This window comes from Coregonus clupeaformis, unplaced genomic scaffold, assembly GCF_020615455.1.
Source record: "Coregonus clupeaformis isolate EN_2021a unplaced genomic scaffold, ASM2061545v1 scaf0651, whole genome shotgun sequence".
Classification (NCBI taxonomy): Eukaryota; Metazoa; Chordata; class Actinopteri; order Salmoniformes; family Salmonidae; genus Coregonus; species Coregonus clupeaformis.
This window is the reverse complement of record NW_025534106.1, coordinates 118,697-138,112: the sequence shown is the minus strand read 5'-3', so window position 1 is coordinate 138,112 and position 19,416 is coordinate 118,697. Positions and strand designations below refer to the sequence as shown.

General features: G+C 42.9%; 1 long non-coding RNA gene across 1 annotated transcript; it reads left to right on the top strand.

The window, feature by feature from the left end:
* The first annotated feature begins 12,888 nt into the window (after nucleotides 1-12,888).
* LOC123485338 lies at nucleotides 12,889-14,299 on the top strand. The gene is made up of 4 exons (XR_006658963.1): nucleotides 12,889-12,929; nucleotides 13,060-13,237; nucleotides 14,105-14,123; nucleotides 14,276-14,299. It is a non-coding gene; the product is annotated as an uncharacterized LOC123485338 (long non-coding RNA).
* The last annotated feature ends 5,117 nt before the right edge of the window (nucleotides 14,300-19,416 follow it).

Here is a 19,416-nt window from a genome sequence, read left to right as displayed (position 1 = left end):
ACATGTATGGTTTTCTCTTCCCTGAAAGTAAACAGATGGAGTCACTTGCAGATTTGAACTATAAAAGGCCAGCAAATTGATAGGGTCACCTCCCATAAGTATCTTGGGATTTGGTTAGATGAAAAGCTGAATTCTAAACAACACATTGATAACTTGACCAAGAAGCTGAGGTTGAGATTGGGTTTCTATTTTGGGAACATATCTTGCTTTTCAATGTTAGTCAGAAAGGATCTTGTTCAAAACACTTTTTAATCAGTGCTGGATTATGGTGATGTTGTTTATATGCCTCAGCAAGTACCTTAACAACTCTGGGCACAGTGGATCATGGTGTTATTTATTACAGCTGCTAGATCAATCACTCATCACTGTGGTCCTCTGTAGCTCAGCTGGTAGAGCACGGCGCTTGTAACGCCAAGGTAGTGGGTTCGATCCCCGGGACCACCCATACACAAAAATGTATGCACGCACGACTGTAAGTTGCTTTGGATAAAAGCGTCTGCTAAATGGCATATTATTATTATTATTATTATTATTACTGTGATTTGTATGCTATGGTGCAATGGACCTCTCTCTCCACCAGGAGGCTAAAGCACTTGTACATGTTTGTGTACAAAGCATTGATAGGACAACTCCCTTTGTATCTCTGTTCCTTACTGACCAGATCAGTCACTCAATACAGTCTTCGTTCACAGTCGCTGCTGTCCTTGGCTGTTCCTAAGGCTAGAACTGAGATGTGGGAAACAGTATTTTTCCCCATAATGCCCCTTCATCCTGGAACATGCTTCAAAATATATTAAAGTTAGGGGAGTTAGTGTCCTTGCCTGTTTTTAAGACTCTGATCGACAACACTGTTTGTGACAGCTGCAGTTGTTTCTAATCGTCAATTGTATCTGTAACTTGTGACTCTTTGTCTTTTGTTTGTATTTTGTTTTTTTTCTGTAATAATTTATGCACGCTGCTATTTCCCTGTTTTGCCTTCTTGCCAGGTCGCCCTCGCAAAATAGGGTTTAACCTCAATGGGTCTTACCTGGTTAAATCAAAATCAAAATAAATATTACGGACTACAAAGGGGAAACCCAGCCGCGAGCTGCCTAGTGACGCGAGCCTACCAAACGAGCTAAATGCCTTTTATGCTCGCTTCGAGATAAGCAACACTGAAGCATGCATGAGAGCACCAGCTGTTCCGGACGACTGTGTGATCACGCTCTCCATAGCCGATGTGAGCAAAGACCTTTAAACAGGTCAACATTCACAAAGCCGCGGGGCCAGACGGATTACCAGGACGTGTACTCAAAGTACGCGCGGTCCAACTGGCAAGTGTCTTCACTGACATTTTCAACCTCTCCCTGACCGAGTCTGTAATACCTTAAGTTTGCTGACGACACAACAGTGGTAGGCCTGATCACCGACCATGATGAGACAGCCTATAGGGAGGAGGTCAGAGACCTGGCAGTGTGGTGCCAGGACAACAACCTCGCCCTCAAAGGAGCTGATCGTGGACTATAGGAAAAGGAGGGCCGAACAGGCCCCCATAAACATCGACCGGGCTGTAGTGGAGCGGGTCGAGAGTTTCAAGTTCCTTGGTGTCCACATCACCAACGAACTATCATGGTGCAAACACATCAAGACCATTGTGAAGAGGGCACGACAACACCTTTTCTCCCTCAGGAGACTGAAAAGATTTGGCATGGGTCCCCAGATCCTCAAAAAGTTATACAGTTGCACCATCAAGAGCATCCTGTCTTGTCTCATATATATTTACTAAAATAGAATTGTACTTTTGGTCATGCCCCATTAAATCAAATTGTATAAAGCTGTATGTTTTTCATTCAACTTCTGCTCCTAACCTGTACCTCAGCACATTGACTCGGTACCGGTACCCCCTGTATATAGCCTCATTATTGTTATTTTACTGTGTTACTTTTAATTTATTTAGTTTATTTAGTAAATATTTTAACTCTTATTTTTCATAAAGCTGCATTGTTGGTTAAGGGCTTGTAAGTAAGCATTTCATGGTAAGGTCTACACCGGTTGTATTCTGCGCATGTGACAAATAACATTTGATTTGATTCGAACTGAATACAGAGCATATCAGTTTCAATGTTACGGTCTTTGATTCAATTCTATTTTTCAAACTCTGGCTTGTGTGTTTATCTGCGTCATTCCTTGATCATTCCTTGTGGTCCTGTAGCTCAGTTGGTAGAGTATGGTGCTTGTAAAACCAGGGTAGTGGGTTCGATTCCCGGGACCACCCATATGTAAAATGTATGCATACATGACTGTAAATGGCTTTGGATAAAAGTGTCTGCTAAATGGCATATATATACACTGATTATACCAAACATTTGGAACACCTTTCTAATATTGAGTTGCACCCTCCCCTTTTTCCCTCAGAACAGCCTCAATTCGTCGGGACATGGACTCTACAAGGTGTGGAAAGCGTTCTACAGGGATGCTGGCCCATGTTGACTCCAATGCTTCCCAAAATTGTGTCAAGTTGGCTGGATGTCGTTTGGGTGCAGTGGAGGCTCCTCAGAGGAGGAAGGGGAGGACCATCCTCCTGAGTGATTCCCAGAAAAATAAAAATGGTAAAACATTAAAAAAGTTCTCATTTTTAGACAAAACTATACTAAATATAATCACGTCACCAAATAATTGATTCAAACATACTATTTTGCAATGAAGGTCTACAGTAGCCACAACAGCACTCTGTAGGGTAGCCCCATGGTATAGCACGGAGGACAGCTAGCTTCCGTCCTCCTCTGGGTACATTGATTTCAACACAAAACCTAGGAAGCTCATTTGTTCTCAAGCCCTTCCATAGACTTACACAGTAATCATGACAACTACCGGAAGACGTCCTCCAACCTATCAGAGCTTTTGCAGCATGAACTTACATGTTGTCCACCCAATCAAAGGATCAGAGAATGAATTTAGTACTGAAAGCATAAGCTACAACTAGCTAGCACTGCAGTGCATAAAATGTGGTGAGTAATTGACACAAAGAGAGAAAAATACAATAGTTGAACAGTTTTGAACAAATTCATTTCTTCCAAAATGAAGGAGAAGCGAGAGAGAGAGCGAGAGAGATTTCGTCATTTTTTTCCCACTTTCAGTTTCACTTACTTAGCTAGCAAATGCAGCTGGCTAGTTTAGTTACCCAAACACCCGGCTCAAACAGAGGGATGCTATGTTAGCTAGCTGGCTATGACTATCCAACACAACACTGGAACTCTTCCAAGTCAAGGTAAGCTTTTGGTTTTATTAATTTATTGTCTCCAGGCCCACCGGTGTAAGTGCTAAACTGCTTACTGACTGTACACTGTAACGTCATTGCATGATTATAGCAGGTATACTAATGCGTTAGTTCTATTATCTATGTTGACTTTACTTTAGCTAATATGGTGACAACGATGTAGGCTGTGTGTAGCAGTTATGATATGGTTTGGCTTGGAAAGGTTTTTTCGCCTTGTCACATACAGCTGATGTGGTTTGCATTGAAGTCCAGAAGCGAAGGGAAAAGTTGAGAGGAGGAGAGCGCATAGATGCGAGAAGAAATACAACGTGGCTGTTATGAAAGTGAACTGTGTTTACGCGTGATCAGGGGTGTATTCATTCCGCCGATTCTGTTGAAAAAACATTTTTAAAACGAAACAAAACCGGGATAAACGTACCTGAATTTGTCCAATAGAAACTCTCGTTTGCAACAGTTGGACTAATGATTACACACTATGTCAGCTAGATACAGGCAACAGTTTGGAAGGCGGTATTGAATGTGTCACTGTCTGTCACCTCAAATTTTTATCTCGACCTGTGTGCACCTACATTCTAAACTTTCATTCATAGGCTAGGTTGTAGCAACCTCATGATGGGTACAGGGAAAAGTATCATGTAGTAGCATAAACCTATCGCTGTTACATTGAACAGGGTGAATGGAATATGAATGACAGTCATCCAATGTGGTGTAATAGAAATAAGGCCATGCTCATGAAAAACAAAATGTCCTCCCTCATCTTAAATGGTACCAACCTCCACTGTTTGGGTGGTGGACCATTCTTGGTACACGTGGGAAACTGGTGAGCTGGAAAAACCCAGCAGCGTTGCAGTTCTTGACACAAACTGGTGCGCCTGGCACCTACTACCATACCCCGTTCAAAGGCACTTAAATATTTTGTCTCCCCGATTCACCCTCTGAATGGCACACATACACAATCCATGTCTCAATTGTCTCAAGGCTTAAACATCCTTCTTTAACCGGTCTCCTCCCCTTCATCTACACTGATTTAAGTGGATTTAACAAGTGACATCAATAGTTGGATCATAGCTTTCAACTGGATTCACCTAGTCAGTCTATGTCATGGAAGGAGAAGGTATTCTTAATGTTTTGTATACTCAGTGTATATCACTACAGATAATCAAGTGCTATTTGCATGTGATGCATTTGCTCTATTGTTTACAGGATGATTTGTATCTTATAGAGTGTGGCTTTAAGGGAATATTATGGTCACTTCTAGATAAAAACGAACGTGAAAAATGAACAGAGAATGTGTATTAACACACTACCTATTCATAGAAGTATTTATTAATCAAATTCAATCAATCACATTTTATTTATAAAGCACTATTTACATCAGCAGATGTCACAAAGTGCTATACAGAAACCCAGCCTAAAACCCCAAACAGCAAGCAATGCAGATGGAGAAGCACGTGGCTAGGAAACACTCCCTAGAAAGGCAGGAACCAAGAGAGGAACCAGGCTCTGAGGGGTGGCCAGTCCCCTTCTGGCTGTACTGGGTAGAGAGGAACCAGGCTCTGAGGGGTGGCCAGTCCCCTTCTGGCTGTACTGGGTAGAGAGGAACCAGGCTCTGAGGGGTGGCCAGTCCCCTTCTGGCTGTACTGGGTAGAGAGGAACCAGGCTCTGAGGGGTGGCCAGTCCCCTTCTGGCTGTGCCTGGTAGAGAGGAACCAGGCTCTGAGGGGTGGCCAGTCCCCTTCTGGCTGTGACCGGTGGAGATTATAACAGTACATGGCCATTAATGCAAGATTTTTCTCCAAGATGTTAAAATGTTCATAGATGACCAGCAGGGTCAAATAATAATCACAGTAGCTGTAGATGTTGCAACAGGTCAGTACATCAGGAGTAAACATCACTTGGCTTTTCATAGCTGGGCATTTAGAGGTTGAAATAGCAGGTGCGGTAGAGAGAGAGTTGAAAACAGCAGGTCTGGGACAAGGTAGCACGTCCGGTGAACAGGTCAGGGTTCCATAGCCGCAGGCAGAACAGTTGAAACCGGAGCAGCAGCACGACCAGGTGGACTGGGGACAGCAAGGAGTCATCAGGCCAGGTAGTCCTGAGTCATGGTCCTAGGGCTCAGGTCCTCCGGGATGGGAGGGAGAGAGGGAGAGAGAGATAATTAGAGGGAGCATACTTCAATTCACACAGGACACTGGATAAGACAGGAGAATAACACCAGATATAAGAGACTGAACCTAGCCTCCCAGCACATAGACTATTGGAGCATAGATACTGGAGGCTGAGACAGGGAGGTTTGGGAGACACTGTGGCCCCATCCGATGATACCCCCAGACAGTGCCAACCAGGCAGGATATAACCCCACCCACTTTGCCAAAGCACAGCCCCCACACCACCAGAGGGATATCAACAGACCACCAACCTACTACCCTGAGACAAGGCTGAGTATAGCCCACAAAGATCTCCTCCACTGCACGAGCCCGAGGGAGCAACAAACCGGACAGGAAGATAATGTCAGTTACTCAACCCAATCAAGTGATGCACCCCTCTTAGGGACGGTGAGAGATAGGAACCTAAATCTAAATATTCATATTAAGCTTTACGTCTGTGTACAGGAAAGTGTTATTTGTAAGACGTAAGAGAAAATATATCAGCTTATTGTTAAATTATTACGACATTCTTTGCCAATACGAACGATGTAGTAAATATTGTTTCCAAACTGCGTTACCCACTCCAGTCAGCAGATGGCGATGTGAGTCTTTCAGGTGATGATTATTGCGTGACGTTTAATGGACTGGACGGGACTCTTCTTCAGCAACAACCACACGGCTACTCTTTCAACCACCTCAGTAGCTTGCTAGCCAACATAAAACCGAAAGATTGAGGATTTAGACCATGTTTATTTACATTAGCTAACCTCAGTGTTTTAAACACATTTCTTTTGACGTAACATTATCTACTGGGTAACTTTAACCTAATTTGCAAACTTGTTAAAGATTGATACTGAGCCTAGCACTAGGCTAGTCGCTAATTAGCTAGCTAACTAGCTTACATCCCTGACCATGAGCTCACTAAACTACTCCTCCCGTGCTAAAGAAGAGGAGGTCTGGTCTATGGAGAAAGAAGCTCTGGGGCTGAACATTGCCGTGAAACAAGAAGAGGAGGATGTTACAGTGAAAGGAGAGGAAGAAGCTTTCAGAATGAAAAAGGAGGAAGAGGACGCTGATGTATTGAAAGAAGAAGAGGAGGATGTTATAGTGAAAAAAGAGGAAGAACCTTTTAGAGAGGAAGAGGATGGTATCTCAATAAAGGTGAAGAAGGAAGACGTTTTTGGAGTGAAAGAGCAGGAGGAGGAGACAGAATATCAGATTAACACCAGTGAGTACTGTCTTAAAAACAGGGGCACAAACTATGCAGTTCTTGAACTAATGTGTGGTTTTTAAGGGGCATTCTACTGAAGTTATATACTTCAATATGTTGTTCAGTACTGTAGGAATTGTTAAAGGTTCAATCTGCAATTAGTACATATATTTTTGGGACTTTTAAATTAGCTTTAATGAATTCTCCATGTGGTCTACATTAAAGTGCACCTCATCTAATATAACAGGCTTTTCAAATTCAATATTGGTGCTTAATTTCTACTTAAAATATCAAAAGGACGCAAAAGGCACCCAATTTGTGGAACTACCTTTTCACATTTGCATCATAAACAATATTTTATAAAATGATGATGAAAGTGACCATTTTAGGCCCTGTTTAGATATATTAATGCCTCTTGTAAGACCCTGTGATTGTAATAGACGGTCATAAGTTTACCATCAGTTTGATGTTCTCGTTCACACAGGAGGGAGACATTACTATCATGGATCCTCTGGGGAGCCTCAACAACATCCTGATACTGACGAGGCAGAGAAGAGTCTCTCCAGATCAGAACACCAGATGGTACAGCTTGGTCTGGTCTAGCATACAGCTTGCTCTGTCGGGGTCTGGGTTTCTGTAAAGCACTTTATGACTACAGTGACATCAGCATCCATAATGATATGTGTCTGTGTCCCCTCTTTATGGTTACCAGGACAACGCTAGCCCTTCCGCCCTCCCAGAATCCCCGTGTCGTACCTCTCCCAGTAGCACCTTACTGCTGGGTCTGAAGAGGTTGTCTGTGCGGCTGGTGGACTGCAGGAAAACAACGGGGCTGAGTGGAACTGTGAGAGGAGGAGAAGAGAAGAAAGGAGCAGATTTGACTCATCAAAGTAAGTGCTGTAGTTTAGTTTGAACAAATAAAATAGATCTGCCCACTGGTATCTGTTACCAGGACAACCAGCAGAGTTCTGTTTGTTGAGATGACAATAAACTGGTACAGTTGAAGTCGGAAGTTTACATACACCTTAGCCAAATACATTTAAACTCAGTTTTTCACAATTCCTGACATTTAATCCTAGAAAAAAATCCCTGTCTTAGGTCAGTTAGGATCACCACTTTATTTTAAGAATGTGAAATGTCCAAATAATAGTAGAGAATGATTTATTTAAGCTTTTATTTCTTTCATCACATTCCCTGTGGGTCAGAAGTTTACATACACTCAATTAGTATTTGGTAGCATTGCCTTTCAATTGTTTAACTTGGGTCAAACGTTTCGGGTAGCTTTCCACAAGCTTCCCACAATAAGTTGGGGAAGTGTAGCTCAGTTGGTAGAGCATGGCGCTTGCAACGCCAGGGTTGTGGGTTCGATTCCCACGGGGGGCCTGTATGAGAAGAAAAAAAATGTATGCACTCACTAACTGTAAGGTGCTCTGGATAAGAGCGTCTGCTAAATGACTAAAATGTAAAATGTGAATTTTGGCCCATTCCTCCTGACAGAGCTTGTGTAACTGAGTCAGGTTTGTAGGCCTCCTTGCTCGCACACGCCTTTTCAGTTCTGCCCACACATTTTCTATAGGATTGAGGTCAGGGCTTTGTGATGGCCACTCCAATACCTTGACTTTGTTGTCCTTAAGCAATTTTGCCACAACTTTGGAAGTATGCTTGGGGTCATTGTCCATTTGGAAGACCGATTTGCGACCAAGCTTTAACTTCCTGACTGATGTCTTGAGATGTTGCTTCAATATATCCACATCATTTTCCTTCCTCATGATGCCATCTATTTTCTGAAGTGCACGAGTCCCTCCTGCAGCAAAGCACCCCCACAGCATGATGCTGCCACCCCCGTTCTTCACGGTTTGGATGGTGTTCTTCGGCTTGCAAGTTACCCCCTTTTTCCTCTAAACATAATGATGGTCATTATGGCCAAACAATTCTATTTTTGTTTCATCAGAACAGAGGACATTTCTCCAAAAACTACGATCTTTGTCCCCATGTGCAATTGCAAACCGTATTCTGGCTTTTTTAGGGCGGTTTTGGAGCAGTGGCTTCTTCCTTGCCGAACGGCCTTTCAGGTTTTTTTATTTATTTAAAAAAATATATATATATTTCACCTTTATTTAACCAGGTAAGCCAGTTGAGAACAGGTTCTCATTTACAACTGCGACCTGGCCAAGATAAAGCAAAGCAGTGCAATAAAAACAACACAGAGTTACATATGGGGTAAAAAACATAAAGTCAAAAATACAACAGAAAATATACATTTACATTTACATTTACATTTTAGTCATTTAGCAGACGCTCTTATCCAGAGCGACTTACAGGAGCAATTAGGGTTAAGTGCCTTGCTCAAGGGCACATTTACGTCATTTAGCAGACACTCTTATCCAGAGCGACTTACAAATTGGTGCATTCACCCTATAGCCAGTGGGATAACCACTTTACAATTATTATTTTTATTTTTATTTTTATTTTTTTTGGGGGGGGTAGAAGGATGACTTTATCCTATCCCAGGTATTCCTTAAAGAGGTGGGGTTTCAAATGTCTCCGGAAGGTGGTGAGTGACTCCGCTGTCCTGGCGTCGTGAGGGAGCTTGTTCCACCATTGGGGTGCCAGAGCAGCGAACAGTTTTGACTGGGCTGAGCGGGAACTATGCTTCCGCAGAGGAAGGGGAGCCAGCAGGCCAGAGGTGGATGAACGCAATGCCCTCGTTTGGGTGTAGGGACTGATCAGAGCCTGAAGGTACAGAGGTGCCGTTCCCCTCACAGCTCCATAGGCAAGCACCATGGTCTTGTAACAGATGCGAGCTTCAACTGGAAGCCAGTGGAGTGTGCGGAGGAGCGGGGTGACGTGAGAGAACTTGGGAAGGTTGAACACCAGACGGGCTGCGGCATTCTGGATGAGTTGTAGGTGTTTAATGGCACAGGCAGGGAGCCCAGCCAACAGCGAGTTGCAGTAATCCAGACGGGAGATGACAAGTGCCTGGATTAGGACCTGTGCCGCTTCCTGTGTAAGGCAGGGTCGTACTCTCCGAATGTTGTAGAGCATGAATGATGGGTATAGGGAAAAGTATCATGTAGTAGCATAAACCTATCGCTGTTACATTGAACAGGGTGAATGGAATATGAATGACAGTCATCCAATGTGGTGTAATAGAAATATGGCCATGCTCATAAAAAACAAATTGTCCTCCCTCATCTTAAACGGCACCAACCTCCACTGTTTGGGTGGTGGACCATTCTTGGTACACATGGGAAACTGCTGAGCTGGAAAACCCCAGCAGCGTTGCAGTTCTTGACACAAACCGGTGCGCCTGGCACCTACTACCATACCCCGTTCAAAGGCACTTAAATATTTTGTCTCCCCGATTCACCCTCTGAATGGCACACATACACAATCCATGTCTTAATTGTCTCAAGGCTTAAACATCCTTCTTTAACCGGTCTCCTCCCCTTCATCTACACTGATTGAAGTGGATTTAACGAGTGACATCAATAGTTGGATCATAGCTTTCACCTGGATTCACCTAGTCAGTCTATGTCATGGAAGGAGAAGGTATTCTTAATGTTTTGTATACTCAGTGTATATCACTACAGATAATCAAGTGCTATTTGCATGTGATGCATTTGCTCTATTGTTTACAGGATGATTTGTATCTTATAGAGTGTGGCTTTAAGGGAATATTATGGTCACATCTAGATAAAAACGAATGTGAAAAATGAACAGAGAATGTGTATTAACACACTACCTATTCATAGAATTATTTATTAATCAAATTCAATCAATCAAATGTTATTTATAAAGCCCTTTTTACATCAGCAGATGTCACAAAGTGCTATACAGAAACCCAGCCTAAAACCCCAAACAGCAAGCAATGCAGATGTAGAAGCACGTGGCTAGGAAACACTCCCTAGAAAGGTAGAAACCTAGAGAGGAACCAGGCTCTGAGGGGTGGCCAGTCCCCTTCTGGCTGTGCCTGGTGGAGAATATAACAGTACATGGCCATTAATGCAAGATTTTTCTCCAAGATGTTAAAACGTTCATAGATGACCAGCAGGGTCAAATAATAATCACAGTAGCTGTAGATGTTGCAACAGGTCAGTACATCAGGAGTAAACATCACTTGGCTTTTCATAGCCGGGCATTTAGAGGTTGAAATAGCAGGTGCGGTAGAGAGAGAGAGTTGAAAACAGCAGGTCTGGGACAAGGTAGCACGTCCGGTGAACAGGTCAGGGTTCCATAGCCGCAGGCAGAACAGTTGAAACTGGAGCAGCAGCACGACCAGGTGGACTGGGGACAGCCAGGAGTCATCAGGCCAGGTAGTCCTGAGGCATGGTCCTAGGGCTCAGGTCCTCCGGGATGGGAGGGAGAGAGGGAGAGAGATAATTAGAGGGAGCATACTTCAATTCACACAGGACACTGGATAAGACAGGAGAATAACACCAGATATAACAGACTGAACCTAGCCCCCGGCACATAGACTATTGGAGCATAGATACTGGAGGCTGAGACAGGGAGGTTCGGGAGACACTGTGGCCCCATCCGATGATACCCCAGACAGGGCCAACCAGGCAGGATATAACCCCACCCACTTTGCCAAAGCACAGCCCCCACACCACCAGAGGGATATCAACAGACCACCAACCTACTACCCTGAGACAAGGCTGAGTATAGCCCACAAAGATCTCCTCCACTGGACGAGCCCGAGGGAGCAACAAACCAGACAGGAAGATAATGTCAGTTACTCAACCCAATCAAGTGATGCACCCCTCTTAGGGACGGTGAGAGATAGGAACCTAAATCTAAATATTCATATTAAGCTTCTACGTCTGTGTACAGGAAAGTGTTATTTGTAAGACGTAAGAGAAAATATATCAGCTTATTGTTAAATTATTACGACATTCTTTGCCAATACGAACGATGTAGTCAATATTGTTTCCAAACTGCGTTACCCACTCCAGTCAGCAGATGGCGATGTGAGTCTTTCAGGTGATGATTCTTGCGTGACGTATAATGGCCTGGACGGGACACTTCTTCAGCAACAACCACACGGCTACTCTTTTAACCATCTCAGTAGCTTGCTAGCCAACATAAAACCGAAAGATTGAGGATTTAGACCATGTTTATGTACATTAGCTAATCTCAGTGTTTTAAACACATTTCTTTTGACGTAACATTATCTACTGGGTAACTTTAACCTAATTTGCAAACTTGTTAAAGATTGATACTGAGCCTAGCACTAGGCTAGTCGCTAATGCTAACTAGCTAGCTAACTAGCTTACATCCCTGACCATGAGCTCACTAAACTACTCCTCCCCTGCTAAAGAAGAGGAGGTATGGTGTATGGAGAAAGAAGCTCTGGGGCTGAACATTGCCGTGAAACAAGAAGAGGATGATGTTACAGTGAAAGGAGAGGAAGAAGCTTTCAGAATGATAAAGGAGGAAGAGGAGGATATTACACTGAAAGAAGAAGAGGAGGATGTTACAGTGAAAGGAGAGAAAGATCCGTTTGTAGTGAAAGAGGAAGAGGGGATAGAGGCAGTCACAGTGGAAGAGGAGGAGGTAGAAGCTTTCAGAATGATAAAGGAGGAAGAGGACGCTGGTGTATTGAAAGAAGAAGAGGAGGATGTTATAGTGAAAAAAGAGGAAGAACCTTTTAGAGAGGAAGAGGATGGTATCTCAATAAAGGTGAAGAAGGAAGACGTTTTTGGAGTGAAAGAACAGGAGGAGGAGACAGAAGATCTGATTAACACCAGTGAGTACTGTCTTAAAAACAGGGGCACAAACTATGCAGTTCTTGAACTAATGTGTGGTTTTTAAGGGGGCATTCTACTGAAGTTATATACTTCAATATGTTGTTCAGTACTGTATAAATTGTTAAAGGTTCAATCTGCAATTGGTACATATATTTTTTGGACTTTTAAATTAGCTTTAATTAATTCTCCATGTGGTCTACATTAAAGTGCACCTCATCTAATATAACAGGCTTTTAAAATTCAAAATTGGTGCTTAATTTCTACTTAAAATATCAAATGGACGCAAAAGGCACCCAATTTGTGGAACTACCTTTTCACATTTGCATCATAAACAATATTTTATGAAATCGTGATGAAAGTGGCCATTTTAGGCCCTGTTTAGATATATTAATGCCTATTGTAAGACCCTATGATTGCAATAGAAGATAATACGTTTACCATCTGTTTGATGTTCTCGTTCACACAGGAGAGAGACATGACTATCATGGATCCTCTGGGGAGCCTCAACAACATCCTGATGCTGACGAGGCAGAGAAGAGTCTCTCCAGATCAGAACACCAGATGGTACAGCTTGGTCTGGTCTAGCATACAGCTTGCTCTATCGGGGTCTGGGTTTCTGTAAAGCACTTTATGACAACAGTGACATCAGCATCCATAATGATATGTGTCTGTGTCCCCTCTATATGGTTACCAGGACAACACTAGCCCTTCCTCCCTCCCAGAGTCCCCGTGTCGTACCTCTCCCAGTAGCACCTTACTGCTGGGTCTGAAAAGGTTGTCTGTGCGGCTGGTGGACTGCAGGAAAACAACGGGGCTGAGTGGAACTGTGAGAGGAGGAGAAGAGAAGAAAGGAGCAGATTTGACTCATCAAAGTAAGTGCTGTAGTTTAGTTTGAACAAATAAAATAGATCTGCCCACTGGTATCTGTTACCAGGACAACCAGCAGAGTTCTGTTAGTTGACATGAAGATAGACTGGTGGATATGGATGTTATGAATATCATAACACTGAAAAAGGATTCTGCCAATGAAAAGAGAGAAACCAATAGACTATATAAAACCTTGATGAAAGTTAGATTTAGAGAGAACGTTTCAAGATGATCCAATATAAGGTGCATGTTTTACAAAAACATTTCCCAAAAACATTAGCTAATTTTCCCCCAACATCGGACACCCCCTAACTTCGGACACTCTAGTGGTTGGAGGACTAAATCACCTCGAGTTCGACGTTTAAATGGACTGGAAAATAACTGTACGTTTTGCGACTAACGACACCCTTCTAGCTAGCTGACCACCGATTTTCATTGCTATTTTTGTAAGTTAAGTTCGGTTTGCATATTGTAAAATTTGACGGCGCGACAGACCACACATCATTTAATATCCAACTTTTTACCTCTGAAATATAGCTAACGCATTTTCTAATGTTACTAGCTTAGTTGCTAAATGTTGATAGAACTGCTAAGACAGCAAAAAGGAAAGAAATTGTAAGCGTTAGATAATACATATCACGAAAACAGCTGAATGTTGTCAAGCTTTACCTTTTCAGAATTGGAGTCCTCTGACGGAGGCGTTTTGCACAATCTGCAAAAATGTATTTGGAATTTTGAACCATTAACTTTTTGACACCTATCACTGTTGGCTATGTTTCATCTTACAACAGCTACATAGAGGCAGTATTTAGTCAAATTTTACAATGTATGCATCAATATGAAACTAATTGGGACACTCATTTTCATTACAGATAACATCAAACAAAAAACGTGGGTACATTTTCAGTTAATGTGAAAACTTTCATCACCTTTCAATGCCTTAGCTCTGAAATGTAAATGTTTATACATATTCAGATTGAGTTATCTGTCTAAAATGTGTATAGTATGCCAAGTTATTTAGCTACATGTATTTACCACCACAGCATGGAGAAAGTCAAGAGGAAGCAGTGGAGTGAGGTGGATATGTTCCATGCCATGGAGGACTGCGGGGCAGGGATGGCTATCCGCCATGCTGCCAAGGTTAGGCATCTTTTGTTTTTAGGAGATTACCATGTGTATGTGAATTTTATCTGCTAGTAACAGTTTTATTTTCTTATCTACCAAGGTACATGGTGTACCTCGGCAGACCCTGGCGTACAGGCTGAGCGGCCGGGGGACCCATGGTTTTCGCCGTGGACAACCCACATTGCTTGCACCAGAGGATGAAAATTCTCTGGTGCAGTACTGTATCTACTGCGCCAGCCATGGGTTCCCCCTTCACCAGACAGAGGCTGATGAAATACGCCGACAAAATACGCAGGTATTTGGTGTTCTATGTATGTAGATTGGTGGACTGACTGTTCTCAATGTGTGTGATGTAAATGTGGATGTGTATGGTGATGCCAAAACAAACATTTTCATCCTGGATGGACAATTATACATTCTATTCTATTGTAGGTTTCGGCACCCAGGGGAAACAATCCCACCACTGGGGAAGAGGTGGTGGGAATTGTTCAGGAAGAGGCACAAGAACCTGAGCATAAGGAGGCCGGACACCCTGGACAGGGGGAGAGCTGAGTGTGCATCACCACTGCCAGTGCCTCCCAGTGTGCAACACCTGTAGGAGCCGCCGGAGTCCCCAGCTGCAGAAGAAGGCCACGTGCCTACTCTCCCGGCCACACCATCGTTGGCCCCTCAACCCCACCATTACAAACACCAGCTCCTCCAAGCCATTGTCGGCGGTTTTGTCCACCACCACCACGATGCACCCCCGTCCCCCGTCTGTCACCACCAACACGGCCTCCTCTGGACCAACTGCCTCCTACGTCTCCCCTGGTCACACCACCATAGCAGCCTCGTATGGGAAGTGGAGTGGTCTGCTATTGGCCGGTTATAAAATGGCCCATAACTGTAACACTAGCAGAGATCCTGGACCTGATATATCCTTACAGTATATTATGTTCAACAATATATAGAAAAATAATCTAAAATGTTATATTTTCAATATTCATTTTTATGTTTTTCAATATTAATAAATTAATGTAATTCATTTTTTTACTAAATTAAAATACTGCTCATATTACAGGTCAAGTGGTAAAGATTAATATGACCCATTGTTGATTTGTAGCCTGTAGCATCTAATGATGAAACATTATGGAGTCTTAAAGGAGGACTGTAGCATCTAATGATGAAACATTATGGAGTCTTAAAGGAGGACTGTAGCATCTAATGATGAAACATTATGGAGTCTTAAAGGAGGGCTGTAGCATCTAATGATAAAACATTATGGAGTCTTAAAGGAGGCCTGTAGCATCTGATGATGAAACATTATGGAGTCTTAAAGGAGGACTGTAGCATCTAATGATGAAACATTATGGAGTCTTAAAGGAGGACTGTAGCATCTAATGATGAAACATTATGGAGTCTTAAAGGAGGACTAGGATGAAAAGGGAAAGGAAAGGGCATATCTAGTCAGTCACAGCTGAATGCATTCACTCTAAATGTGTCTTCCTCATTTAACCCAACCCATCTGAATCAGAGAGGTGCTGGGGCTGCCTTAATCGAAGTTCCACGTCATCCGCGTCCGAGGAGCATTTGTTGTTGGGGGATAACTGCTTTGCTCAAGTGCAGAACGGCAGACCTTTCCACCTTGCGGGCGTGGGGAATCAAACCAGTGACCTTTCGGTTACTGGCCCAACACTCTTAACCGTTAGTCTACAAATGTTCCAACTTCAATTAATTATTTCTCAATGATGCTTTAAAGGAGAAGTTTACCCAAAATCCAGAAACTCTGAAGTGATTCCATACTATGAAACCAGTCCAGTGGAGTTTGCCCTCTCTCCCTGTAGTGCTGTACTGAAACAGCTTCAAACACGTATCACGTGACGTTGCTGAATGCAGGCCAAGCTCTGCTACTTTGCCAGTTAATTTGGTATTTTATTAAAGCTATGGCCTTTGGCTTTCACCTGGAATTGTTTATTTATGTCTGAGGAAAAAAAGTTTTTCAATCAATAAAACATATACAAAAATATGATGATATCATAGTGAATTCATGACATCTGAATGAACAAGCCTTTTCATACTTTATAATATAGTGCTTTCGGAAAGTATTCAGACCCCTCGACCTTTTCCGTATTCTTTTACGGTGCAGCCTGATTCTAAAATGGATTAAAAATAATTTTTCACTCATCAATCTACACACAATACTCCTTAATGACAGAAACAAAACAGGTTTTTATACATTTTTGCAAATATATATTTAAAAAAAGATACCTTATTTAAATAAGTATTCAGACGTTTTGATATGACACTCGAAATTGAGCTGAGATGCATCATGTTTCCATTGATCATCCTTGAGATGTTTCTACAACTTACCTGTGGTAAATTCAATGGATTGGACATGATTTGGAAAGGCACACACCTGTTTATAAAAGGTCCCACAGTTGACAAACGCATGTCAGAGCAAATACCAAGCCATGAGGTCAAAGGAATTGTCCTTAGAGCTCCGAGACAGGATTGTGTCACGGCACAGATCTGGGGAAGTGTACCAAAACATTTCTGCAGCATTGAAGGTCCCCAAGAACACAGTGGCCAACATCATTCTTAAAAGGAAGACCTTTGGAACCACCAAGACTCTTCCTAGAGCTGGGCGCCTGGCAACACTGAGAACACTCTAGGCTGTAATCGCTGCTAAAGGTGCTTCAACAAAGTACTGAGTAAAGGGTCTCAATATTTACGTAAATGTGACATTTCAGGTTTTCTTTTTGAAAAAAGGTGAAAAAATTCATACAAACCTGTTTTTTGCTTTGACATTTATGGGGTGTTGTGTATAGATTGATGAGGGGGAAATGAAACAATTTAAAATATCTACAGTGAGGGGAAAAAAGTATTTGATCCCCTGCTGATTTGGTACGTTTGCCCACTGACAAAGAAATGATCAGTCTATCATTTTAATGGTAGGTTTATTTGAACAGTGAGAGACAGAATAACAACAAAAAAATCCAGAAAAACACATGTCAAAAATGTTATAAATTGATTTGCATTTTAATGAGGGAAATAAGTATTTGACCCCTCTGCAAAACATGACTTAGTACATTGGCAAAACCCTTGTTGGCAATCACAGAGGTCAGATGTTTCTTGTAGTTGGCCACCAGGTTTGCACACATCTCAGGAGGGATTTTGTCCCACTCCTCTTTGCAGATCTTCTCCAAGTCATTAAGGTTTCGAGGCTGACGTTTGGCAACTCGAACCTTCAGCTCCCTCCACAGATTTACTATGGGATTAAGGTCTGGAGACTGGCTAGGCCACTCCAGGACCTTAATGTGCTTCTTCTTGAGCCACTCCTTTGTTGCCTTGGCCGTGTGTTTTGGGTCATTGTCATGCTGGAATACCCATCCACGACCCATTTTCAATGCCCTGGCTGAGGGAAGGAGGTTCTCACCCAAGATTTGACGGTACATGGCCCCATCCATCGTCCCTTTGATGCGGTGAAGTTGGCCTGTCCCCTTAGCAGAAAAACACCCCCAAAGCATAATGTTTCCACCTCCATGTTTGATGGTGGGGATGGTGTTCTTGGGGTCATAGGCAGCATTCCTCCTCCTCCAAACACAGCAAGTTGAGTTGATTCCAAAGAGCTCGATTTTGGTCTCATCTGACCACAACACTTTCACCCAGTTCTCCTCTGAATCATTCAGATGTTCATTGGCAAACTTCAGACGGGCCTGTATATGTGCTTTCTTGAGCGGGGGGACCTCGCGGGCGCTGCAGGATTTCAGTCCTTCACGGCGTAGTATGTTACCAATTGTTTTCTTGGTGACTATGGTCCCAGCTGCCTTGAGATCATTGACAAGATCCTCCCGTGTAGTTCTGGGCTGATTCCTCACCGTTCTCATGATCATTGCAACTCCACGAGGTGAGATCTTGCATGGAGCCCCAGGCAGAGGGAGATTGACAGTTATTTTGTGTTTCTTCCATTTGCGAATAATCGCACCAACTGTTGTCTCCTTCTCACCAAGCTGCTTGGCGATGGTCTTGTAGCCTTGTGTAGGTCTACAATCTTGTCCCTGACATCCTTGGAGAGCTCTTTGGTCTTGGCCATGGTGGAGAGTTTGGAATCTGATTGATTGATTGCTTCTGTGGACAGGTGTCTTTTATACAGGTAACAAACTGAGATTAGGAGCACTCCCTTTAAGAGTGTGCTCCTAATCTCAGATCATTACCTGTATAAAAGACACCTGGGAGACATAAATCTTTCTGATTGAGAGGGGGTCAAATACTTATTTAGCTAATTAAAATGCAAATCAATTTATAACATTTCTGACATGCGTTTTCTGGATGTTTTTGTTATTCTGTCTCTCACTGTTCAAATAAACCTACCATTAAAATTATAGACTGATCATTTCTTTGTCAGTGGGCAAACGTACAAAATCAGCAGGGGATCAAATACTTTTTTCCCCTCACTGTATTTTAGAATAAGGCTGTAACAAAAATGTGTAAAAAGTCAAGGGGTCTGAATACTTTCCGAGAGCATTGTATGTACAGTACTACTCAAACGTTAGGACACAGCACATGCTTTTCCAACAGTCTTGAAGGAGTTCCCACATATGCTGAGCACTTGTTGGCTGCTTTTCCTTCACTCTGCGGTCCATCTCATCCCAAACCATCTCAATTGGGTTGAGGTCGGGGGATTGTGCAGGCCAGGTCATCTGATGCAGCGCTCCATCACTCTCCTTCTTGGTAACATAGCCCTTACACAGCCTGGAGATGTGTTGGGTCATTGTCTTGTTGAAAAACAAATGATAGTCCCACTGAGCCCAAACCAGATGTGATGGCGTATCGCTGCAGAATTCTGTGGTAGCCATGCTGGTTAAGTGTGCCTTGAATTCTAAATATATCACAGACAGTTTCACCAGCAAAGCACCCCCACACCATCACACCACCTCCGTGCTTTACGGTGGGAAATACACATGCGGAGATCATCCGTTCACCCACACCGTGTCTCACGAAGACATGGCGGTTTGAACCAAAAATCTCCAATTTGGACTCCAGACCAAAGGATACATTTCCACCGGTCTAATGTCCATTG